At 34.2% G+C, this 27,374-nt stretch overlaps 1 protein-coding gene across 1 annotated transcript in view; it reads left to right on the top strand.

Annotated features, from left to right (window-relative positions):
- Window positions 1-27,374, top strand: part of LOC145242245 (glutamate receptor 2-like) — an 815,605-nt gene that overhangs the window by 676,728 nt on the left and 111,503 nt on the right. The gene's annotated exons all lie outside the window — the stretch shown is intronic.

Raw genomic sequence — 27,374 nt, 5'->3', positions numbered from 1 at the left:
CCCAGATGCCACTCAAGGATAAGGGTTAAAGAGTGTACAGTAGAAATTGGTCAATATAGTAATCATTAGTAATGAAAATTTGGTAAATTTAATAACTTATATGGAACGGCTCATCAAGAACTTATTTACTTTAGACTTGAACACAACCATATTGTAGTCAGCCGGAAAGCAGGAAAACGGAAGACAATTCCACAGGCGTGCGGTTCTAAGAAAGAAGCTTTGTTCATGGAATCTACGTTTAGGTTTAGGCACAGATAAAGAGTGGGGGAAATTATTGATAGTGTTTACAGCTAGACGAGTGTTTCTTGTGAAAGTTTGGCGAGGGGGGACCATAGATTGAAGCTCAGTTGAACACTTTCCATGAAAATAACGATACATCAGAGACAAACTCGCAACATCTCTTCTGTGAGATAGAGGTTGCAAGGAGGAGAAAAGGACATCTCCTACGAGGCTACGAAGTCTATTTTGAACTCTATCAAGGCAGGACAAGTCCTTTCTAGCAGCTCCTGCCCAGATGTGGCAACAGTATTCCATCCTTGGACGTACCTGGCTCTTATATAGATAGAGAATAGCATCAGCAGTGAGATATCTACTGGATCGATAGAAAGATCCCACCATTTTTCCAGCGGCCTTGGCAACAGATTTGATATACGTGTTCCATTTAAGATCAGGAGTAATGGTCAAGCCCAGAAGCTTGTCAAAACTTGAGGCCTCCTGAAGACGAGAGCCATTCATTTCAATTGATGACAAATGTGGATTAGAATGTTGATGATGTAAAGAGAGAAGCTTGGTTTTAGATGGATTAAAAGTAACCAGCCACTCCTTTCCCCATTGTACTACGTGCTCAAGATCAGAGGAGAGAGAATTCGAGAGAACTTGGTCGTTTACTGTCTTAGATGTGGTACCATAAATGTGAATGATATGTTTATTCTCTAAGTGTACGACTTGGACATTTTGTTTTATAACCTTCTTTAGACCTTTACTTTTTATTCCCCGATATATATATATATATATATATATATATATATATATATATATATATACATACATATACATATATACATATATATACATAATATATATATATATATATATATATATATATATATATATATATATATATATATATACGTAATAACCTTTAACAAAACAAACTTATCAAGATAGTATAAGCGCTACACATTTAAGGGATAAATTCGTGTATTAAAGATATATTTATTAGTCAGTTTCGTGCGTAAACTAATAAAAATGTAATTTTTAAACGAATCATATAAAACAATAAACGTTTTTTAGACCTCAGTATTGATATTTTAACAAACTACCACTATCGAGTTAAATAAAAGTGAAACCCTGTTAACAACCCTAATTAGCATTCACTGCTGTAATAGAGATGTATATAAAGATTGTAATTATAGAAATTGATTGACCATGAGTTTACAAAACCGATAAAGGACGATAGGAAAACAAGTGAACCATCAATCAAACTGTTAACCCCCTCGAAATAATAACAGAAAAACTCTAAGAGGTGAACACAAAAGTAAGATGAACATATTATTCCACTAGAAAATATTACCGACCTGAACAACATAATCCCAATCAGTGAACATACTTTCCACGATTAATTCACGAGTCATTACCCCTCCAAATGCTGAAACTGAAAGTTCTGAAGTTACTCTAAAGTCTTGTACTATGTACGGAAGAACATATTTTGATCACAACGAAAAGCAATATAAGGCGTTAAGAAATACCCATTATTTAAACCTTTTGTACTTACAAGTTTCTATATATATCTATAATATAAAGCTGAACGTATGTGTGTGTGTCTGGTCACGAATAGGCTCCTATATGGTAGACTATTTAAAAAAAAAACTGATTACATATAATGATAGATGTATTGAGACATAGGAATGGATATGTTTTATCTGGCAGAACGGTGGTTCATTAAAATTGTGGGGTCTGCGTTCGCGCCTAGTCCACAATGTATGGAAAATAAAAAATTAAAAATAAAAACGTTTACAAGTGTTTTTTTTTATAGATGTACATAAGAATACTTTGATAAATATGTTTTAACTTAAATAGGGATGATATAATAAAACTGTGGGGTCTGCGTTCGCGCCTGGCCTCCATAGAATGAAAATAGGCACAAACTATAATAAAAGACTTTTCATATCTATGTGTGTAAGTATATTTTGATAATACTGTTTCGGTTTGAAGAAATATGGTATAATAAAATTATGGGGTGTTCGTTCGCGCCTGACCCCCATAGAATGTAAATATATCACAAAGTTTAACAAGGTTTTTAAAAGGGGCGAGAGTCAACTATAACAACTTAACTTTAATCTTAATTCACGTTAGCATTTATTTAATTTTTGGAGTTGAATCATGTGTCGAATAAATTCACCTCATAAATTCACGTTCTTATTAAAGTGAAAGCCCAAAAAAAAAAAAAAAAGTCGGAACTGTAGACAATTCTCGATACGAATTTTGCATAACTCTGTTTTTTTTCGTCTCCACTTGCACGTTGCACTGTTCCGAAAATAGATAAATAATAAAAAATAAGAACGTTACTTGTTATCGTGTCAAAAGAAGGAAACAATCCTGCTCATGTGATTACGTGTCTTTATAAAAACATTTACATAACCTTTTTATTTTTATTCATATATTTGTTTAAGCTTTTTTGTCAATGTACTAGAAGGAATTCAGTTGATTACAATCCATTCTGCGTGTTATTTACATTACAATAGTACAACCATGAATCCGACGGCGCAATACTATACCGTTTAATACTGTAAAACTGAAACAAAGCTGTTCTGCTTGAAAAGGGTGCCATTTACTTCTTATTCATATTCATATCGATTCCTTGCTTAATAAAACTAAAGTAATTACGTGTTTACTTTTAAAATATCCCATTTCGCTTTTTCGGATTATTTTATTAAAGTAAGTACAGCTTCATTAAACTTTTTTTGTTTCTTTGTTTTTTGATATTTCGTCGATATTATTTAGTAAGAGTGTGTAGCAAAAAAATCCAGCAAACGACTACCCTAAAATAAATATACAGTAAATAAATGTTACCATGGTCAATAAAAGTTCATTTCATGTTTTGTTTTGTTTTGAAATAGTTTTAATACTTGAAATAATTTCAGCGAACCGAAATTAAAACGAAATTTGAGGCGATAACTATTTAAATTAATTTTTATATAAACTACACATGCCGTAATCGAAGATTCCTCAAGCACAAAATAACGGAAAACATTAAAATATGTTTATAAATATTCCTTACGTTGACGGAACTCTCTTAAAGTGTTAACACAGAATGCTCAGGTGCCCCTCCTTCAAATTGAAAAGGGGGCTCTTCATTTCAAAGTCGCTGGCATTTTGATTTTTTTTAAACCGTTGAATTAAAAAATATTTTTTTTTTACAAACTACATAAAAATACAAACCAATGAACATTTCTACCATAAAAGTAACTTTTATTGACTATGGTAACATTTATTTCTTGTATATTTATATTATTAATATATATATAATAATTTTCTCTTTGTAAGGAAACATAATTTTGTTGGTCACTCTTGGCTACGAATGGAAACAAAGTTGATATAAAAAATATATTTTCGCGAAAATTTTATTTACTTTCATCATATTTGCTTAGGGTAAAATTTTTGAGTATCAAAACCCATCTCTTTACAACCCCCACCTTTTCATAACCTATCATACTTTCATCAATCACAGTCCATTTTCTGTAGGTTCTTTTTGAACCCAGTCAACGACGGGTACTTCTGCTAGCATATATATATATATATATATATATATATATATGTTATGGTTTCTTCATGTTTATGTTACCAAAGATGTTATAACACTTATGATATTCATATTTTTATTTGACCGTCAATGTGTAGTACTTGTCCGGTCATCTTACATATACTGTCCTTCTTTTGAACAAGGGTATGTTTTATTACCCGTGCGATACCGTCATAGATGAGAGAGTCGTTACGAGACACTACCGATAATTTAGTCTGTGAGAAAGTGTTTGTTGTGTAGAAAGCTGCACACATTGAATGCGAATAATGTAAATAAAGATTTGATTGCAGAAGAGTAAATACCTAATTACAAAGAACACACAACATTATCATGTGACATATTTAGAATCGCTAAAAATTAGCAAGCTAGTTTCCATTTTATGATAACACGTAAAACTGTGCAAGCGAAACACTGAATACATCTCTTCATTTTTAATTGTGTTCATGGTTTAATTTAAAAAAAAATAAGCCTAACACCAAGGAATATACTCAATTAATATCGTGACGATACGTCTCGATTGGAAAACCCCGAAACGTATCGTAAAATAAAATAAATATTATATGTAATGGATGTGCGTGTCGGACGTAAAATTGTTAAAACTGAGTAGCATTTACCCAGGTTCTGGACAGCGTTTTCTACGTGGAATGTTTTTATATAAAAGTCACGGTTGACGAAATACCAGGCAATGAATAACGGAACAACATGGATGTATATATATTATACGCATGTCACTCATTGTGCGTTAAAACTTCAAAAATCAATACAAAATAGTAAAAGAAAAATAATAATGAGAAAAAATGCAATGTCCAACGGTTCAAAAAGCAACACTTAAGAAAACTTCTCTTCTTTCCGTCCCTTTTCTTTTTATCTTTTCCTTTTTTTTGTATGGAAACTGGTTAGATTATTTGAGGCAGTAGAAATCTTTCAAAATAAAAATAAAAACAGTTCAGTCCAATAAGTCGACATTTGTGAGATGGGGGGGGTATTGAATAGTACTTAACTGCGAAGACGTGCTTTCAACCGATGATTAGGTATCCGATAAAATTGAATATTCTGATGTTATAAAGTGAGGCAGTTCCATTTCGCCAACGCGCGAGTCGTCATCCTTCGAAGTTCGCTTGTTCACTCGTCTTCCATCATATTTCTTTCTTGCTTGTTTCCTCAACAACCGACGTTCGGTTGTATCTTTCCCATGTTTTGAATCAAGATGATTTCGTAGTTCTGATTAATTCCCTTTTCGGTCCCAGGGATAAGGTTTAGTTGAGATAAACGCCATTTCGCCGCGCAGTTCGCGTTGCTGCTGCTCAACGCGTCCTTTGCACTCGAGGATATATCTCCTTCCGATGTTTTTGAGCCAAGGTATTTTATTGTTTTTCTGTATTCCTTTTTCGGCTCCGGCAATAAGGATTAAATCGAGTGAATTTCCAAGTTATCAAGCAAATTATGTTGGCTGGTGTCTGTCGCATTCTTATTATCGACATTCGTTCGACGATGTGATCAGCTCCATTACTTTTTGAAAACTGCCTTTTTTGTCTCCAACGTCACTCCCGCCAAAAATATATTTCTTTTTCTCTTCTTCTTTTGCCTGCACGCTGCTTCGTTTTGGGGTCAAGGTGGGGTGTCTGGATGGATTCTCGTTGTGACCTTGGCACGTGTTTTTGACGAATGACTTGGCGAGAGGATGGGGATGGGGTGTCTATCTCGCTTTCTTCTACGATTAACGCGTATATATTTCTTTGCTGAATGTTTCGCTAGCAATAGGATGGGGTGGGGCTGTTTTGCCGACAGATATTCAAAATGAATTTAAAAAGAGAGGGGCGGGAAATGATCACTTCTGCATTATGCTCGATTTTCCCGTAACAATATGTAGAAAGGGAAATCATCCCTATCGTCTAATATTTTACCCGATTTGAACACCGAGAAACGTTCGTTTATTTGCATCATTTTATTTACCAGTATGATGCCACGTGATGCATATTAAGCACAGTGTTTCACTAGCAGTTTCAGAAATTTCGTGAAAATAGTGAATAATTCCACCCCATCTTTCCAAGCTTATAACTCCTCGAAAAATGTAATTCAATCCCTATTTTTTTCAATTAAAGGAGCTAGGACCTAGGTTTTATTAGAAAACAAAACAAAACAAAACAATGTGTTTTTTAAAAAAAAAAAAAGGTTTTAAACTTCGGACTTTACAGGTAAATTTCTAAAAAAGCGATTTTTTTTGTTTTAAATTTTAATATATTATTTATTGACCTTTTCTCTTCAATTTGTGATATATAAAACTCCCCGACATAATTAATTATTTACTTTTTAATAGACATTTCAAAATGGGAGGCGTGAATTATTCGACCCCCTGTCTTGCCAAGCTTATAACTCCTCGAAAAATGTAATTCAAGCCCTAATTATTTTTCAATTAAAGGAGCAAGGACCAAGGTTTCATTAAAAAAAAAGACAAAAAAAAGACAAAAAAAGCAATGTGTTCTTATAAAATAAGGTTTTAAACTTCGGACTTTACAGGTAAATTTCTAAAAAAGCGATTTTTTTTGTTTTAAATTTGAATATATTATTTATTGACCTTTTCTCTTCAATTTGTGATATATAAAACTCCCCGACATAAATTAATTATTTACTTTTTAATAGACATTTCAAAATGGGTGCCACTTGGGGGGCGTGAATTGAAAAAAAAAACGTTTGTCTAAAATATTATATTCTGTTTATTGGAAAGAACATAAAATTTCACATTGACTCTGAAAATATCGTAAAAATAGAATCAATAAAAAAATTTTGATAGATTTTTAAAGTTTAAAAAATGAAAAATATTGAGTTCGGAAAATTCATTACTGTTTTTAAAAAAAAAATATTTCTATTACTTTTAAAACAACTGTAATAGTTTATTTTGGAAGTATAACACATAAAGAAAATAAATAACCCACTTTTAACATAGAAATTACGAGATTTTTATATTGTATTCGCAGTTTCGTGTTAGGGGTGTCAAAAATTCCTACAAAAATTCTGATACTGCTAGTGTTCCACTCGATCTAAAATGTACGAAAAGTGCTTAATAGAAATGTATTATCTACCTATCCATGAAACAGATTTTTTTCTCGCTGTGACATTACATTAGTATTAAATTTCGATTTAAAATTTAGTAAAACGCATCTTCTTATTTAACTCAATCCTGAATATGTGAGCGACTAATTTGGATATTCCTTTGGAAAACGAGCGTCTAAATATTACGTATTTATTATTTATTAATTTTTATTAGATTAATAGTTTTAGCTCACTATTACGATGAATTCTATTAATGCATTGTTTCTACACACGTTCTAGCATAGTGAATATATATGTATATATATATATATATATATATATATAACTTATTGTAAAACTTAGTGTGTGTGGGTGTGCAAAACTACTCTACCAAACTCTTCTCTGAATATTTTGTATACAGATTTTAATTTGATATTTGGAATGTAGCAATCGTTCGAATTTGTTTTTACCCGGTAAAAGATATTATAAGGAGTCAAACTTGAATTAAAAACTCTGAAACTTGGCCTCATGTAAATCGAATATACCTGTGTCCCCTCTTTGTTCGCATGGTCTAATTAAAAGTTATAGGTCAACAACGTTATTTTTTGTCAGCTTTTTATATGTAAAGATTTAAATCATATGGTAACTGGTAAGGCTGGTTAAATACATTTGGTTTCTATTAAAGCTGATGGCACACTAGTCCCTTTTGACCTTTGGAATCACTAGGTACAATATAATAATCGATGGAGATTTAGTGCTATAATATTAAATACAAAATCTACATGAATTAAAATATAATATTTAAGCGTATTTTATGACCGGGCAATATTCTTCAGTCTTTCAACTTTTAATACAATGTATTTAGCGATACATAAGATCTATTGATTAAATGCAACAATATTCAGGTCTTATTCATTGTAACCATTAAGCTTTTCCTTCGCATTCTACATGTATTTAATTCATTTTCGGGCGAATTTATTATCCGACGCTGTAAGTCTCTTTCTGTCTGTCTGTCTGTCTGTCTGTCTGTCTGTCTTTCTGTCTGCCTGTCTCTCTCTCTCTTTCTCTCTCTCTCTCTCTCTCTCTCTCTCTCTCTCTCTCTATATATATATATATATATATATATATATATATATATATATATATATATATATATTAAATAGAAAATATTTCAGTATCGCTTGATTTTGGACTTTAAAAATATTAGCAGTTAGTTTTTTGCTTTCAACTTAAACAGAAAATATTTTCAACCTAAAGAAGCAACACTGATTTTTTTAGAAATTGAGTAAAGTATAATATATTATCTGATACTACAATTCATATTTTCTTTCCTCTGTTAGTAAATTTGAAATCCTTCCAAACTAAGACGATTGGTAATTTTTGTCTATATCAAATATGCTCTTTTTTCAGGAGCTGAAGCATCCCTTTAACTCTTTGTCTAATTCTGCTGGCGTTAGGAAACAATACATAGAGGGACGCAATTAATAGTATAGTATTATATTATTATCATTTAAATTAATCTCAGATCGGAATATAGTTGAACATTTTCTCTTTGACCAACACAAAATTATTATCGATTAGAATTCACTAATAATCCCTCCGCCCTGTCTGTTTTTATGAACTTTCTGTCTGTCTGTCTGTCTGTCTGTCTGTCTCTCTCTCTCTTTCTCTCTCTCTCTCTCTCTCCCTCTCTCTCTCTCTCTCTCTCTCACTCCCGTTATTTTTCTCTTTTCTTTGTCTCTCTGGATTGCTCATCCATTTTATCTCTTATCATCGGCTTATGACGTCAGTACTTTGACCTCTACTAAATCTCCGTCCATTTTACGATGTGCAGAAATCCGGTGGAAGTGCATGGATGGCTTAAATGGTTGTTCACGAATACCAGAAGACCATTAAAAGATTATCTACGCTGGCGATTAACACAGACCATCTTATCTGTCTGGCAGAAATATATATCAGTTGTTAAATCAGCCGGAAATAATTATATTCTAAATGTTTCAATAATCTATACTGAAAGGAGTATACGTACGTAGAGTCACTAGAACAATATCAGCCACTGCGCATGTGTAGATCTACTAAATAAGAACTCACGTAAACATTAAATTCTGAGCACGCATCATTAAATATGTGATTATATGCATAACCGGAGGTAATTATATATAAATACATTCCCAAATTCAAGAAATGCGTAATCAATATAGATTCGATGGAATTTAGTCATGGCATAGAATTTCGTTGTCACATACAAATTACACACGACTTTTCAAAATCTCACCCAAAGATTAATAGTCGTCGTAATTGCACATACTGGATAAAATAAATATTTCAATCAATCATACACTTTAAATCTTTGTTACTATTACAAATATCACATTATATTTTGTAAATTTTCAACGTAAGAGCAAAATACCATTGAACTGTAATATCCATACTTGACTGTACAAGGTGTTTTGTCTGTTTCTTTAACTATAATAAAAATTAATTCACCATTGTTATATAGAGATTATATATCTATAAAAGTGAAATTGTCTGTGTGTGTATGTCTATGTGTGTACATTTCCCTACAAAACTATTCAATCAATTTCAGTCTACTGACTCAAGATTTGACAAAAACATCGGATTGTGAAAAATCTTTTTAATCAGTTTTCAGCCAAACATTTGGCTGTCAAAAGGTCAAAGTTCTACGATTTGACCTTTGAAAACTCTACGAAACTCCCGCGCCAATTTTGAGTCTAAACACTTGAAATTTTAGATGTAGGTTATCTGGATATTGATAAAACTTGTTAACTCGATTTGAGCCTAAACGAATCAATGTTAAGGGGTCCAAATTGGGGCCAATTTAAAGAAAAGACATTGACCTCTCGAGTCTCTACGAAATTACTCAGCCAATTTTCGGTCTAAACATTTGAAATTTTACATGAAGTGTATTCAGACATAGCGAAAGCTTGTAAATCGATTTTTGGCTAAAAATTTGGCTGCCAAGGGCGCAAAGTTCAAAAGATTTCACTTTTGCGGTCTCTAGCAAACTATTCAGCCAATTTTGAGTCTTAACATTTGCTATTTTACATAAAAGGTATTCAGACATACAGCAACTTTTTATTTAGTTTGTGGGCGAAAATTTGGCTGCTAAAAAGTAAACCATTGCGGACTCGATCAAACTTCTCCGCCAATTTTTGGTGTAAACACTTGAAATTTTATATCTAAGTTATTTGGGCATAAGTCAAACGTTTTAATATATATACATATATATATATACATGTATATATATATATATATATATATATATATATATATACATACGTTTTATTTTTTATTACCGTATATTTCTGTGAAGTTACATTATTGTTTCGGCTACACGGCCGTTTTTGGCCGTCTGTAGCGTCTTCAGACTTTTACAGAAATGTTCGCTATTTTGGGATGAACGAGTGGAAGAGTTAATGAGGTCAGGGGGGTGCGAGAAGGGCGGAATAGGAAGAGAGGAAGGGAACGAGGAAGGAAGTTGGGGGGCGTTTGATATGTCGATAATGTTTTAGTTTTGGGGTTTAAGGTACTTGTGAGGAAGGGTCTGGGAAGTTCATTTCTGGGGTGGTTGAGAACATAAGGATACATGAGGAAGAGGGGATATGTGGGGGTGGAGGAGGGGGTTACTTTAAAATTCGAGTCTTAGTGTTAAAGTTTTTAGCGTCTCGTTGGTGAGGTGATTTCTTGGTAAGTATGTTTTGAGTTGTTGGGTGTTCGCTTATGTTTGGAGGCGGGGGGGCTATAATTCGTTTTATTTACTTTTAGTTTTTATTTTGTTGTTAATTGTTTGGAGAGGGTTAACTAGCGGTCGTAGCCACGGGTACACACATGCGCACGTACACACATATATACTTAAAAGAAACGGTCACGGGTACACATACATGCCAGCCCTGGCGTGCAAATATATATGCGTATGTGCGTCTGCATGCATAGAGACCTACGTTGGGTTTTTACATGACGTATAAGTTGATTTTCTCAAATAAAAGGCAACTGTATGTTTGTGAAATACATGGCCCTGCTAACAGCCGTTTTAACAACGCAACACTTTCCTCTATTTACACACAAAGAAATCATGTTACAAATTTTATAATTTCCTTCTTTTTCGGTTTTGCTCTTTTGATGAGAATATAATCAAATCGTTCTTTCTTTGGAAAATTTATATTTTATATATCTTCAATTTATTTCGTTATATATATATATATATATATATATATATATATATATATATATATGTATATATATATATAAATAGATTTATGCGCAACTCATCATATAATGATTAGATGATTGGATCACTCTGACAGACGTTTAAAAACGCTTAAAGTAAATGTTTAAATTTCAACAGTATTTCTCATGGTTACGGTGACCGAATGGATATAACCTTGCTAATGAAGCCAGGGATAGCTTCTGTTGCCGGATTCGTATCTATCGACCGGTGTTAATGGTGACACCCTGCACTGATAATTTCCGAAAGGATGAAACACTAGTGTCTGCAGGTATTTAATAATTATTATAGTAAATAATTATTTTAAGAAAAGAGTCACCAAAACTTTCCTTTTCTTTTGGTTTTTCTATTTTTTTTCTCTTCGTTTTCATTTTCAGGAAATGACCAGCCTCAAGTACAACCAAAGGTTTATTATCACCCCACAATATCTTTTAAGACTGAAATAATAAATGTATTTTAGCAATTTATGGTAATTTTGTTTACCTCAATTGAATAAAGTATATGTTCCATTATTATGACCCCTTGTATTGTTTCGATAGCTTTCAACATTTCCGTTTTTCTGGATATATTATTATTATTATTATTATTATTATTATTATTATTATTATTATTATTATTGTTATTATTGTTATTATTGTTATTATTTACTCAAAATATGTTTTAACTCGGATCATTATCAGCGATTGACATAGTGTTTAAGTAAAAATATGTTATAAATATTCCAACATTCTCCAGCTCGTCCAATCACTTTTTATTAACAGACCGGTCTTCTTCTTCTTCTTCTTCTTCTTCTTCTTCTTATTATTATTATTGTTATTATTATTATTATTATTATTATTAATATTATTATTTTTGTTATTATTGTTATTATTATTATTATTTACTCAAAATATGTTTTAACTCGGATCATTATCAGCGATTGACATAGTGTTTAAGTAAAAATATGTCATAAATATTCCAACATTCTCCAGCTCGTCCAATCACTTTTTATTAACAGACCGGTCTTCTTCTTCTTCTTCTTCTTCTTCTTCTTCTTCTTCTTCTTCTTATTATTATTATTATTATTATTGGCTCACATGGAGCTTTCACACAAGTCAACGACCGATTTGATTGGAAACCTGTGGTGTTCTCTGGAAGCTGAGTGACAAGTCTTCAGAGACGTCCAGCTCTCCCCACCTCCTATGATAGCATTTGAAAATAAAATTGCGTCATCGCAACATCCATTTACCATTGATTTCTCGCTGGCAGTATCCGTTGGTTTATACTGGAATTTGGGTGGCACTAAACCAGCCCAAGCTTCCAGTTCTCTTCGCGTTTGTCAAGCGGAGGTCTGGTCAGCGCTATCTCCACGGTCTTTCCATCCTCCTTGACCCTTCTCGGCTCTTTGGTATCACTTTTCTATTAGGGGAACGGTGATGAGACAATGGGGAAAAGCGTGATGGGTGTGTAGAAATTGTAGATATGCAGCTTTAGTGTTCTTCATTCTCTGTAACGCTTCTTCATTATATTGTATTCTTGTATTATTCTTCACATTCAATTGTTTTCCTTAATATTTCAACCCTTTTCATTATTGTTAGTCGTTGTATTTTCAGCTATTCCTCTGATTCCAAATTCTGACATTCTTTTTTCAAAGTTTTTCGGAATTGTTCCTAGTGCTCCTACTATTATCAGTATTATTTTGATTTTCTTCATCATCCAAATTCTTTTTAACTCTCTGGCTAGCTCTGTGTATTTGCTTCATTTCTCCTTTTCTTTCCTGCTCACCCTGTAGTCAGTAGGGACAGCAAAGTCTACGATTTGACAGGATTTTTCTTTCCTGTTAATTATTACATCTGGTGTTCTTGCTTGGATGGAGTTTTCTGTCTGTATGTCCATGTCCTATAGGATCTTGTGGTTCTCGTTTTCTAGTGCGGTTGCGGGTTTATGTTTGTACCATTTGTCTGTACGGTCAAAATGCAGCCATTGGCACAATTCCCAGTGCACCGCCGTCCCCACTTTGTCATGCCTGTTTTTGTATTCCTTTTGAGCCAGTTTGCTGCATTCACTTACTATATGGTTTATCATTTCGTCTCTTTGTCCGTTTGAGTTTGCATTTGCTGTTCTCTTGTGTCTTATCGATCTTTGCTTTGACATGGTTGGTTCTTATCGAGTTATCTTGTGCCGCAGTTATTAGAGATTCAGTTTCTCGGTGTATATGTCCTTTTCACATCTTTCCTCGTTTTGTCATTTGTCTCTCTGTTTTATATTTCGTTGTTTTTTTCAGTGTCTCTCGCTGCCATACTTATCCTTTCAGTGTTTTGTATTTTTCTAGTTCTTTTTTGTGTCCTTCATACAGTCTTCTATACAGATCAGTCCCCGCACGCCGTCTTTATTTTCATGTAGAGTCTGTCAATATCGCCCTTTGGGTGTAGTGCATTATGCATGATCATGAGTTTCATGGTCTTGTGGTCGAGCTGTATCAGTTCTTCTTTTTTCCACCCTATAAACGGTGCAGAGTATCTTACTAGTGATATTGTCCATGTATTTATACCTTTTATTAGGTTTCTGCTATATAATTTTGTTTCCATGAGTTTTCTTGTTCTCCTGAGGTATTCCTTTCCAATATTGTTTTTAATTTCTGTTGCTTTGATGGTGTCTGCTTCAAGAATTCCCAAGTATTTATAGCCATCTTGTTTCCCTAGTGCCCTCATTTCTGTTTGGTTCGGTAGTTCCATGCCTTCTGCCGTCTCCAGTTTTCCCTTTCTTATAACTAGTAGTGGCCACTTTTCTATTTAAATTCCATTTAGATATCTTGGCTGAAGATCCTGGTATTATTATTATTATTATTATTATTATTATTATTATTATTATTATTATTATTACAGCTAACAACAACAACAACAACAATAATAATAATAAAAATAATAATAATAATAATAATAATAATAATAATAATAATAATAATAATAATAATAATAATAATATCCATTTCGAAACAATTATATTCACCAAAATGCCATTATTTACAAAAAAAATAATACGCTAACGAAATTATATATTATTAAGCAGCATTATTTTGTAATATGAGACATCCGCTCGCAGAGAAATGTCTTCATATTAAAATACTGTAAGAGGACAGAAAAAGAAGAGTGTGTGTGTTTAGAAACAATTTAAATTGTCTCTGGGCGTCGTTACGTTGATTTGAATTAGTTAAATTTACATTTCAAACTAAATATCACTAACGACAAATTTAGCAGACAGATGAAGTAAAGAGCTTGAGATCATAATATATTATATATTAATTAAACCGGTATTTCCCCCCATATATAAGCTAAATATTTTGTAACATTACCTCTAATTCATAAAATCCAGAATTTATTTTTATTTCTAATCTCAAACAAACGGTTTATTCAGAAAATTATTTTACGATCTTGAAATCTGACATCGCTAAAGTTTCACGACCGGTGTAATATATTAAACATTTTTCATCGATTATTTAAAATTTTGTTCATTGTCTTCTAAAAGTTTACTTAAACTATTTTTCTTTCTAGTAAAGTAAGTAATCCTAACTTGTTCAATCGCTACTTACAGCATTTATGAGTTAATTAGTTATTTTGCGTAAATACAAGTGTAGAGCGTGTCGTAAATAGAGGGAACACATCTATATGTGAGCAATGTGTAAAGCGTCCTTGACGCTGAGTCAAAACGAGATAGAAAAGTGTATAGATGCTTTCTATTGTCTATGAACATGGGTTATGAAATCTGTCCTTTATTACCTTAAGCGTGTTGAGAAATTGGCTTTTGTTATTACCGGCAAAGTAATTATAGTAACATTGAATTACTTAGAACCTAACTGCAAGACGCATTTGCGTTAGACTGAATTCTAAACCAGAAGAAAGTGACCTGAGAAGAATCGTTCATAATAAGATAATATGGAAAAGAGTGTTCATTTCAATCAATTTTCGCTAGATTTTGATTTACTTTAAAGCTCCTTTTTATGCTCGGATATAAAATATGGCCACATAGATAAACATGCAGGTTTACATTTGCTGTGACATAAATATGCACGCTCACACAAACACGTACATATATATATATATATATATATATATATATATACACCCCATATATAGATATATATTCGATTATAAAGTAGAATTAGATCTACTAACCCCTGCATACACAGACACACACACACACACACACATATATATATATATGTATATATATATATATATATATATATATATATATATTTAACACGGAAATTACATAATTGTCGATGCAATAATTTATTTCAACCTTATTGTATTTTCAAGCATCTAAACTAGACAATTACATTTTTGATACTGAAATAAAGAAAGAAAAAGTATCGGGCCCCGACCGTCAAAAACCAGAGGGGGTGGTAGTAGCAATCCACTTAATACATTTTATAGGGATGGTGGGAATTAAGTTAGCATGGGAGGGAAAATAAGCAAAATTACAACGACCGCTATAATCACCCATAAAATTAATTACATAAAAATATATAAAATATTAACTCTATAAGACTCAATTTTTTGAATTCATAGTAATATATTACAAATACAATATAAAAAATTTAAATGTATTATGAGATAATATTTATTTCAAACTAATTTTAACTTGAAAACATACAGATAGTTTTAAAACTTTGTATATAACCTTTTTTTTATATCTTTTAATAGACTTATTTTCCATGACTCAATTAACTCTATGACGCGCGTATAATGTTCATTATCTTTCCCTTCTCTTTCTCAGAGATTCTAGACTAATTAAACCATATGACAGGCAGCGGATGGTCACTCTCTCCTTCTTTTTTCTTTCGTCTTCTCTTTCCCTTACGCGCAGTTTATTTCTTTCTCTCTATATCCGTATATTTCTCCCTCTTCTTCCTAGGTTGGTAAACGCGTGTCAAGTCATTTACGTGTAAGAACGTGCATATTATGGGGCACGTGTGTGTGTATGTGTGTGTGTGTTGTGGTGTGTGTGTGTGTGTCTGTTGTTACGTCGGACTACCGGACAGCCGTTTTAGGTGTCATAATGTTTTGTTGTTGTTTTTTTAAAAAAACCCTCCCATGCTAACTTAATTCCCACCCTCTCTATAAAATGTATTAAGTGGATTGCTACTACCACCCCCTCTGGTTTTTGACGGTCGGGGCCTGATTCTTTTACTTTCTTTATTTCAGTATCAAAAATGTAATTGTCTAGTTTAGATGCTTTAAAATACAATAAGGTTGAAATAAATTATTGCATCGACAATTATGTAATTTCCGTTTTATATTTTTATGCTATTGCTCTGTTTACCACATTGAGCTTTCATACCCGGATTTCCTCCTGGAATTATTCCATTATAACACTATATATATATATATATATACGTGTTTGTGTGAGCGTCTATATTTATGTTACAGCAAATGTAAACCTGCATGTTTATCTATGTGGCCATATATATATATATATATATATATATATATGTATATAAATTTAAACTACCTATATATTATATATGTATATAAATTTATCTATATATGTTATATATATATATATATATATATAAATTTTTACTATCTAGATATTTATATATATATATATATATGTATATAAATTTAAAGTGTATATATTCCAATTATATGAAAACCATCAAATAAACGATATATTTTAAAAATAACTTGCACAGTATTTATATTTATTCACACGCATGACTAACTGGTCTATTTTTTATTCTAAATTAATATTTTATTCCTGCCTCACTATTGTATGAAATAGTCTGCTTTCTTTTCTATTCAGCCGCACTACTAAATTGATATAAGAAATTATACTCGACAAGAGGCTGGTCATTACTCCGATGCTTGCACTTTGTGAATGTATATCAGATAAATCGAAATGATGGTTATTTAAACATGTTACATTTAAACAAAGAATATACTATAATTTTGACACACACACACACATATATATATACATATATATATATATATATATATATTCAATTATAATGATGCTATCATGGCATTGTGTAAACATTAATATATACACATATATACATATATATATATATGTATATATATATATATGTGCGTGTGTATATATATATATATGCAGGCACACAATCACAAACATATACACACACACTCAATCACACATACACACATATATATCACTAGCAAGGCCACCCGGCGTTGCTCGGGACCGTATAAGACAATGAGAAAATTTTGAAAATGCCTGTTATTCTAAGGATAGACGAATTTTTGATGTCTACATATAATTTGCTATGTGGAGCATTGAAAATTTTACCTCCTCTAGGACGGTTATTACACAACATATGTATAGATTAATTGTACCTTCATTGGACAGAAAATTTACAGCACGTATGTGGAAAAAAATTCCTTACCTAAGGCGAGTTATGTACAACACATATTTGAAATTATTTAAATAAGTTTATTTTGTGCTAAATTTTCGGCATGTCACAGGTATGAGTGTGTTTGTTTTTACATCAGAGTGCTATAGTGAAGAAGCACCGGATTTTTTTAATATAAATGTTATACTACTCAAATATATTACATGATTTTCAATTTTGATAATTTATGTACGTCACAGATAAGAATGTCTTTGTTTTTCATATGGTTACTTCACTGTATAAGTACCCTTATTTCCTGGGTAGGATACTGTAGAAGTACCATATTTTCTAATTTAAAAATGAAAGAACTCGATACTTTTAAGTAATTTTCTGTGGTGCTAAATTTTCTATGCGTCTAGAGTAAGAATTTGTTTGTTATTTCATCTATTGCTATAGTGAAGAAGCACCTTATTTCTCATTTAAAATTCATGCTATTTGATTATATAACTTGATATTCGGTTTTAATGACTTTTATGCACGTCACAGGTAGGATTTGATTTGTTTTTCATACGAATACTATACTAAGTACATTATTTCTTGAGTAGGATAATGTATTTATTTTTCATATATATACGAAACTACTCGATGATTTGACATTATTTTCTGTTGTGCGAACTTTTCCGTATGTCAGAGGTGAGAGATTGTTTGTTTTTATAAGAGAGTGCTATATTAAAAAAGCACCTTATTTCTTATATAAATGCCATACTACTCGAATATATTATATAAGTTTCGGTTTGGATTACTTTTATGTACGCCACGAGTAAAGTTGTTTTTGTTTTTCATATGGGTACTATACTGTACACGTACCTTATTTCGCGGGTAGGATACTGTACAAGTACCTTTTTTGTGATGTAAAAAATGAAAAGAAACTCTGTATGTTTACGTAATTTTCTGTTGTGTTACATTTTCTGTACGCCAAGGGTAAGAATTTGATTGTTTAGTTATCTAGGTGCTATAGTGAAGAAGCCCCTAATTTCTCATATATAAGACATACTACTAGAATATTACACAAGATTTTCGATTTTAATAACTTTCATGTATGTCACAGGTAAGATTTCGTTTGTTTTTTCTTTAGTACTATACTACACAAGTGCCTTATTGCTTTGATATAATTTCTTGTACACATAAATACATTAAAAACTGATCATTGTATGTGATTTTTTGAATATGACTATACAAATGTACAAACATATACAATACATAAAATCTATAAAAAAACTGCTAATTAGTATAGTGGTGAATCCAATACATACAAATATATGCATATATACTATACTAATCATTCATAATGATCAGTTAATAAATTTAGGAGTGAATCCATTACCGAGAAATATATAAACATATACACATAATTAAAATTCATAATGATCAGTTAATTAGTTTAGGAGTAAATCCAATACATACAAATATATAAACATATGTACATGATAAAAATTCATAATGATCGGTTAATTAATTTTGAAATGCTTCCAATACATAGAAATATATTAATATATACACATAATTAAAATTCATAATGATCGGTTAATTAGATTGGGAATGATTCCAATGCATAAAAATATATAAACTGTCTGGTATTCGTCCTCATTAAGCTATCGACTCCAAGCTAAGTCGAACTCTACGGTTCCAAAAGCTAAGAAACTTTTCTGTTCGTAACTTTTGCAGCCTACTAATTTAAAAGCACTAAAATGTTTAGTTTTTTTAATTTTTTCTGTTTTTCCTTATCACAGGTTTGAATTGAATCCTGAATATTTGTCTTGTTTTCTTAACTTTCTCCTAAATCTTTTTGTCAAAAGTACTATTATTAACCAATACTTCTTATTTAAAGCGAGAAAAAAGTCCCCCATGAAATTGAACATTTGCCAAATTATATTTGCATATTATCTGAACTCAAAAACACGCGGCTTTTTTTTCTTCTTTTCTTCTAAAGTATGCATTACTTCCAGCTAAAGTTAATACATACACCTAAAGGTATTACTTCTTAAACAGCTTTTAAACGAGTTAGAAATAACCAGATTTTTCAATTTGATACAAGTTCCATTAAAGCATATTTATTATGGGGTAGAGCTGGAACGGTTTAACATGCCAGCTACACCTAGATAAAGGCCAAAAATAATCCATGCATTTACATGGGAAGGAAGACTATCCTTAAGTACTATCCTAAGCCGGGAATGGGGCAACGGGCTTATACTAAGTAGATATTAATAAGTCCTTCTCCCCCCTTTTTTATTTTATTTTATTATTTTTTTTTCTCAATGGAGAATAGATAATGCATGTGGATGTGTTATCGGCAGCTCCAGAAACTCTCGCTTCTCCTTTTTTGTCCTTCAGTCCTCATTTCCAATGAATGATTTTTCTGACAAAGGGTGAAGAAAAAGCTGCTTTCCAGGTTGGTAGTACTTTGTAAAGAGTAGTCTGAGATGTCGGAAAAATTCTGTTTCTATGTCTAGCCTCGTGGTCATGTCAGTGCCATTAGTAAAGGTTCTGGAAGTAAACGTTTCATCTGGGCTGACGTTACGGCCTGATAGTCAGGCACCCGAACTTGGATTATCCACTAAAGAGGCTGTCTTATCAGCAGGTGCAAAGTACAGGGATGCTGTATTGCCATTTGGTGAATGGATTCTGGACCATACAGTTGTTTCTGGTAGGGCCTCTGGATGCCATACTAGTGGGTAATTGTTACGGCTTTACCTTATGTGCTACAGAAAATTATTGTCTTTTTCTCTCTTATTCTCCCTCTCTGTCCTGCTCCTACCAAGTCTACCGACCTGCTCCACAAACACCAAAACCTCAACAATCATGACAAATCTCGAAAAAAGAAACACAAATATATCTAGAACCCCATCCACCAACGTAGATCCTTACTACCAGGTCTACTTCTCCAACATCAGGGGTCTACGTTCCAACCTTGCAGAGGTTGAAACACAATTAGAGGAGACGAAACCGGACATAGTCTTTCTAAGTGAAACTGGCATAGGGCCAACCACTTCTCTAGACGAATTCATAATTAAAGGATACTCCAACTTAACATCTTAATCTGACCCCTAAGATCGCCATGTGCATGGAATATGTGCCTACATCCAAGATATCCTTCCATGTGGTAGGAGTATCTCCAGAGAAGACCATACTTTACCTTACATGTGCTTTCGGATTGCACTAGCTTACACAACTGCATTTATATTTGCCATCTATCACCCCCACAACAGTGGGGTTATTATCTTTAAGACCATATCTGAGAAAATTGACCGCATGCTGTCTGTTCATCCTTCGGCTAACATTCTCATTTGCGGTGACTTCAATGTTCATAATGTGGAATGGCTGACCCACTCAAATAAAACCGATGACGAGGGGAGGTTTTGTCATGATTTTGCCATTGCCTATGACCTCACTCAGATTGTTAACGAACCCACCCGTGTGCACGATACACCCAGTCAATATGCAAGTCTTCTAGACCTTTTCCTCACAACTTCCCCTGTTCATGTTCCGTTCTATCTACTCTGGGATCAGCTGACCACTCCGTTGTATCAGTTAAGATAAAAATGAAATGTGAAATGTAATAAGTCTTCAGACGTACCTCTCCACTGTACTGTATATCGATACTCTACGGCTGATTGGGATAGATTCTGTACATTCATATCTGACCTACCTCTGCATTCCATGTTTAAAAAGGATGTGTCCTCTATAGTATCAGACCTTACCGAATCGTTAATTGTAGGCATAGACTGATTCATACCATCCAAAAAATTCCAGCAAAAACCTAACAGCCAGTCATGGTTCTCCCCTGAACGCGCTGCTGCCATCGCGCACGGAAACCACTTTTTCCATAGCTACCAACGTAATAGATGTACTGAGACTAAAGCTGCTTTCAGGACTGCCAGTAACCACAGAAAAAGAGTAATAAAACATGCAAAAGTACTATATGCTTAGTCTGTTAAATCCAAAGTAGTTGAGAAGCGGCTTGGTTCCCACCAATTCTGGCAAAAAGCAAACATGATCTTAAACAGAAGCGTGTGTTCTATCCCAACTATCATCAATGGACCTGAGGTCATCTCGTCAGCATCAGACAAGTCCAGAGTATTTGCCAAGAACTTTGCAGCTAATTCTACCCTATGCGACGAAGATCATTAACTCCCTGTATTTCCTCCTACAACAGACAACACGCTATGCAACATACAAATATATGTGCGTGAGGTAACCAAGCTAATCAAGAACCTTGATTCCAGTTATAGTGCTGAAAAAGCTCCAAGCAGAGCTTGCCCTCATACTTACAAAACTGTTTAAGCGATGCCTTAAGGAGAAGTGCTTTCCAACACCCTGGAAAACCTCATCAGTATGCCCTGTATTTAAGAATTCACGTTATAAGTCATCTCCCTCTCAGTACAGACCAATAAGTCTCCTGTGTGTCATGAGTAAGTTGTTGGAATCCATATTAAATAGAGACGTAGTCAACCACCTCAACAGAAACAACCTTCTTAGTGACATGCAATATGGTTTCCGCTCTGCAAGATCTACATCAGATGTGCTTACGGTTATATCACATAAGATTAGTGAATCTCTTGACAAAGGTTTCCTTTCCAGGGCAATTGCTCTTGACATATCGAAGGCCTTCGATCAGGTATGGCGTAAGGGTCTACTTCACAAGATTTCCAGCTAGGGTAGTACTGGAAAGGTTTTCTCAATCATTAAATCATTTCTCTCTGATAGGTTCAAAAGAGTAGTGGTTGATGGGCAGAAATCAGAGGCCCACAGGGGTCCATCCTGAGCTCAACTCTCTTCCTGATCTACATCAATGATCTCCCAAAACACATACTTAAATCATTCGTTGACGTCTATGCTGATGACACGACCATCTATGGCAACACATCAAACACCGTAAATCACAAAGTTCTCTCAGATTCTCTCTCCTCGGATCTTGAGCAGGTGGTACAATGGCCACTTTTAATGCAGCCAAAACCAAGCTTCTATCTTTACATCATCAACGCTCTGATCCCCATCCGGCATCGATTGAAATGGATGGCTCTCGTCTTGGGGAGGCTCCATGTTTTGACCAGCTTCTTGGTTTGACCTTTACTCTTGATCTGAAATGGTACATATACATCAAATCTGTTGCCAGGGACGCTGGGAAAATGGTGGGATCCTTCTACCACTCCTAAAGGTATCTCACTACTGATGCAATTCTCTATCTATATAAAAGCCAGGTACGTCCAAGATTGGAGTACTGCTTTCACATCTGGGTAGGAGCTGCAAAAAACAGCCTATCCTGCCTTGACAGAGTACAAAATAGACTTTGTGGTTTAGTGGGGGATGCCCTTTTCTCTTCCCTGCAACCTCTGTCCCACAGAAGAGACGTTGCAAGCCTGTCTTTGTTTTATCGTTATTTCCATGGCAGGTGCTCGTCTGAGCTCCAATCCCTCGTCCCCCCTCGCCAATCTTTGACGAGAAACACCCGTCTGGCTGTAACTACTGTCAATAATTTTCCCCACTATTTATCTTTGCCTTTATCCAAACGTAGATTCCATGAGCAAAGCTTCTTTCTTAGAATTGCACGCAAGTGGAACTCTGTGCCGCTTGCCTGTTTCCCACCTGACTACAACTTGGACGTCTTCAAGTCCAACATAAACAAACCGCCCCCTTAAGTAAGACACTCTATCAAACCCCCTAATACTACTCATTACTACAATACTAACTCATTGATTACTTTACACGCAATAACCCTTATCCCTGAGTGGCTTTCGGGCCTTTATAAGTGGTGAACCCCAGGTAAAAAAACAAAAAAGTATATATACACATAATTAATATTCATAATGATCGGTTAATTTGTTTATGAGTGATTCCAATACATAGACATACATAAGCATATACACATAATTAAAATTCATAATGATCGGTTAATAAGTTTAAGAGTGAATCCAAGACAGAAATATATAAACATATACATATAATTAATAGGTTGATTAGTTAAGGAGTAGATCCAATACAAATGTAATTACTTTATCTATTTACGTAATTTTTGGAATGTAACAAATATGCTGATATATCTTATATATTTTGAATATGACATTTTCGTTACGTAAATCCAAAATATTCTTAGTCACGTGCAAGCGACTCTATAAGTCAACACGTCGGTCCGTCGGTCAGTCGGTCGATCTGTCGGTCGGTCGGTCTGTCCGTAAAACTTTTGTGGTAGGCCTTTTTGGTTAAGATCAAAACTTTGTTGTTAATTCATGCTGTTTCTTAATTTTTTAAGCCTTTTTTGGTCTTTTGGCCAAAATGAAAGTGTGGTATCTGTTCCGGCAGATACTGCAAGCAAATACCATATGTGGAGGAAACCCCACATATAATACCTTTGACAATGTAGGGCAACCCTTCATACCAATTGTCAGTATCAATCTCTCTTATTCCCCGGGGAGTTGATTCCCATTTTCCCTTCATTCCTCACATTAAAAATCGGCCTTGTGCCTAATTTGCTCGGTGGGGGAGCAAATAAAGACAAACCCCACATATAAGACCTTGGTCAATGTAGGACAGCCCTTCATGCCAATTGTCACTATCCAGCTCTCTTACACCTAGTGGAGTTGGTCCCCATTCCCCCTTCACATTAGAAATCGGCCTGGTGCCTGATTTGCTCGGTGGGGCAGCAACTAAATACCCTTTTCTTGGTCTTTTGCCAAGATCAAAATGTAGTATCTACTGCAAGCAAAGTCCATGTGTTAGGGGCAACCAAACATATAAGACCTTGGTCAATGTAGGGGCAACCCTTCATACCAATTGTCACAATCCAGCTCCCCTACTCCCTGGGGAGTTGGTCCCCATTTCACCTTCAATCTTCACATAAAAAAAAAAAATCGGACTTGTTTCTTATTTGCTCGGTGGGGGAGCAAATAAATACCCTTTACTTGACCTTTTGGCAAGATCAAAGTGTAGTATCTTTTCCGGCAGATACTGCAAGCAAAGACGATATGTGGGGGCAACCCGCACATATAAGACCCTTCATACCAATTGTCGCTATTCAGCTCTCCTACTCCCCGGGGAGCTGGTCCCCATTTCCCCTTCACTCCTTACATTAAATATCGGCCTTGTACCTAATTTGCTCGGTGGGGGAGCAAATAAATACCAACAACACATATAAGACCTTGGTCAATTTAGGGGCAATCCTTCATAACAATTGTCACTATCCAGCTCCTATTTCCTACCCATCGGGAGCTATTCCCCTTTTCCCTCCCCCTCCCTGTCTCTCCACATTAAAAAACGGCCCTGTGCCTAATTTGCTCAGAGGGAAGCAAATAAATACACTCCCTTCATACCATACTATCCTGCTCCCCTACTTACCCGGGAGTTGGTCCCCATTTCCCCTTCACTCCTCACATTAAAAATCGGCCTTGTTCCTTATTTGCTCAGTGGGGGAGGTAATAAATACTATATTCTTGGCCTTTTGCCATGATCAAAGTGTAGTATCAGTTCCGGCAGATACTGCAAGAAAGGACTATATGTGGGGGCAATACTACATATAAGTTCTTGGTCAATTTTGGGGCAACTCTTCATACCAATTGTCACTATCCAGGTCCTTACTCCTTGGGGAGTGGTCCCCATTTCCCCTTCACTCCTCTCATTAAAAATCGGCCTTGTTCCTAATTTGCTCGGTGGGGGAGTAAATAAATACCCTTTTCTTGGGCTTTTGGCAAGATCAAAGTGTAGTGTCTGTTCCGGTAGATACTGCAAGCAAAGACGATATGTGGTGGCAACACGAACATATAAGTTCTTGGTCAATTTAGGGGCAACCCTTCATACCAATTGTCACTATCCAGCTCCCCTACTCCCCGGGGAGCTGGTCCTCATTTCCCCTTCACTCCTCACATTAAAAATCGGCCTTGTGCCTTATTTGCTCAGTGGGGGAGCAAATAAATACCAACCCCACATGTAAAACCTTGGTCAATGAGGGGGCAACCCTTCATACCAAGTTGGTCCCCATTTCTTCTTCACTCCTCACATTAGAAATCAGTCTGGTGCCTTATTTGCTCTATGGGGGAGCAAGTAAATACCCTTTTCTTGGCCTTTTGCCCAGATGAAGGTGTAGTATCAGTTCTTACTACATGCTGTACTTATGTTTGTAACTGTGTCATATAAAGTGAGGGATCACTTTTCTGTATTAATGTAATGTAGATGATAACCCACTTTGCAACCAGTCAGTCTCAAAGCCATTCAAGTCATTCTCCAGATCATTCAAGTTGTTTTTGAAGGAGTTCAGTTGTTTTTTTTTTAGCATTCATGTTATTCTTAAGGTAATTCAATCTATTCTTAAGTTCATTCAAGTCATTCTATGTCATTTGCTATTTATTTATTTAAGTAATTTCAGCCCATTTTTCGCTCATTTTAGTTTATCTTTAAAAATTTCATGTCAATCCTTCATTCACGCATTCATTCATTACACGAGAGCATGCGACTAATGGCTAATAAAAGAGTTCTTGTGTATTTATTACATAATATTTAAAAGTCAAGAATATCTGAATGTTAAAAAAAAGAAAAGCAATTATGGAGATCGAAACCGCAACACTCACGATAGCCATTGCACCAGTGTGGCAAAGGCATCAAAAGCGTTGTGAAATATCTAAATGAATAGATTTCACTTTTCCTCGATGTACGCAAGGTGTCATTTCTTTCAAGTTTAAACCCCAGTTCTGAACACCTTAGCAATTGTTTTAGCCGATTATATACCTCTAATAAAATTCTGCACCAAAAATGAAATCTTTTGAGCTATTGCACATCGTTCAATGATCATCCGTTTAGGAGGAGATACAATTTGAAAAACGGAGACAGACACACACAGAGACATAGTGAGATTTATATATTAGATTTAACATGCACTTAAAAACTAAGATTTTCAGGTGTGCGCTATTTGATTGCATAGAAACATTTGGCATACATTCGCGAACTTTTAACCGCGTCTCTGAACGTGATCTGTGAAGAATGGAGAATGTCTCATCCTTTTATCTATTTATGGCCGATTAATGGTTTTGTGAAGGGCCGGATGTTGACCATTTTGTGTCATGTATCAGAGTGGAGGCATATCTGGAAATTCTTAATCGTAAGCATTAGATGGTACGTCTCAGGTTGTCAGCCTCACCTAGGCTTTAAAAGAATGAACGATCATAGTATATTGAGTGGATTGCATACTACCCATCCGAGAGAAAATTGGAGCATTTAGCTATTCTAAATGTTCGTGACAGGATATTTAATAGAAAAGACAAACAAACCTGTCGTTTTCTCAAACTTCATAAACGAGATAGCTTTCAAACGCAACCTGTGGTAGAATTCTTTTAGTGAATTCAAAACGTCTAAGGATGTTTGGATTAACCAATGTCTATAACGATAAGTAAACTCGTTATTCTATCGTAGGTTCCGGCCATCATAAATTAGAAAATTGGCTGAGTTCTTTTGGAAATATACTCTGGATTCATCAAATGCTAGCCATTTATATTTCTATGGCATATTTAGTTGGTGCAACAATGGTCCTGTTAATAATACTCTAAAAATGTGTGGCGATATTGTTTACGAGTGGCGTGTAATAAGTAATGCCCCTGACCCACTCCCAATTGTCTGATCTAGCTGAAATTTTGCATGTCCAATGATTTATATCTCTACGGGTTAATTCGCAAATTACAGATCTGGACATATTGTTGTTTCTGTTTTACTGGTGTTTGAACTTAGTCAGGTGTGAAATGAAGCATGTTGAATGTCGAGCAGTGATCAGGTTTTTGTATTTGAAAGGACGCACACCACAGGAGACTTTTGATGAAATGAAAGAAACTTATGGTGATAATGCCCCATCATATTATCCTGTAAAGCGCTGGTATCGTGAATTCAAACATGGCCGGAAGTCTGTGGAAGCAGCTTCCAGACCT

The sequence above is a fragment of the Euprymna scolopes genome, chromosome 1 (genome assembly GCF_053919585.1).
Source record: "Euprymna scolopes isolate OS-2025 chromosome 1, ASM5391958v1, whole genome shotgun sequence".
Taxonomy (NCBI): Eukaryota; Metazoa; Mollusca; class Cephalopoda; order Sepiida; family Sepiolidae; genus Euprymna; species Euprymna scolopes.
This window is presented reverse-complemented; position numbering and strand designations above follow the sequence as displayed.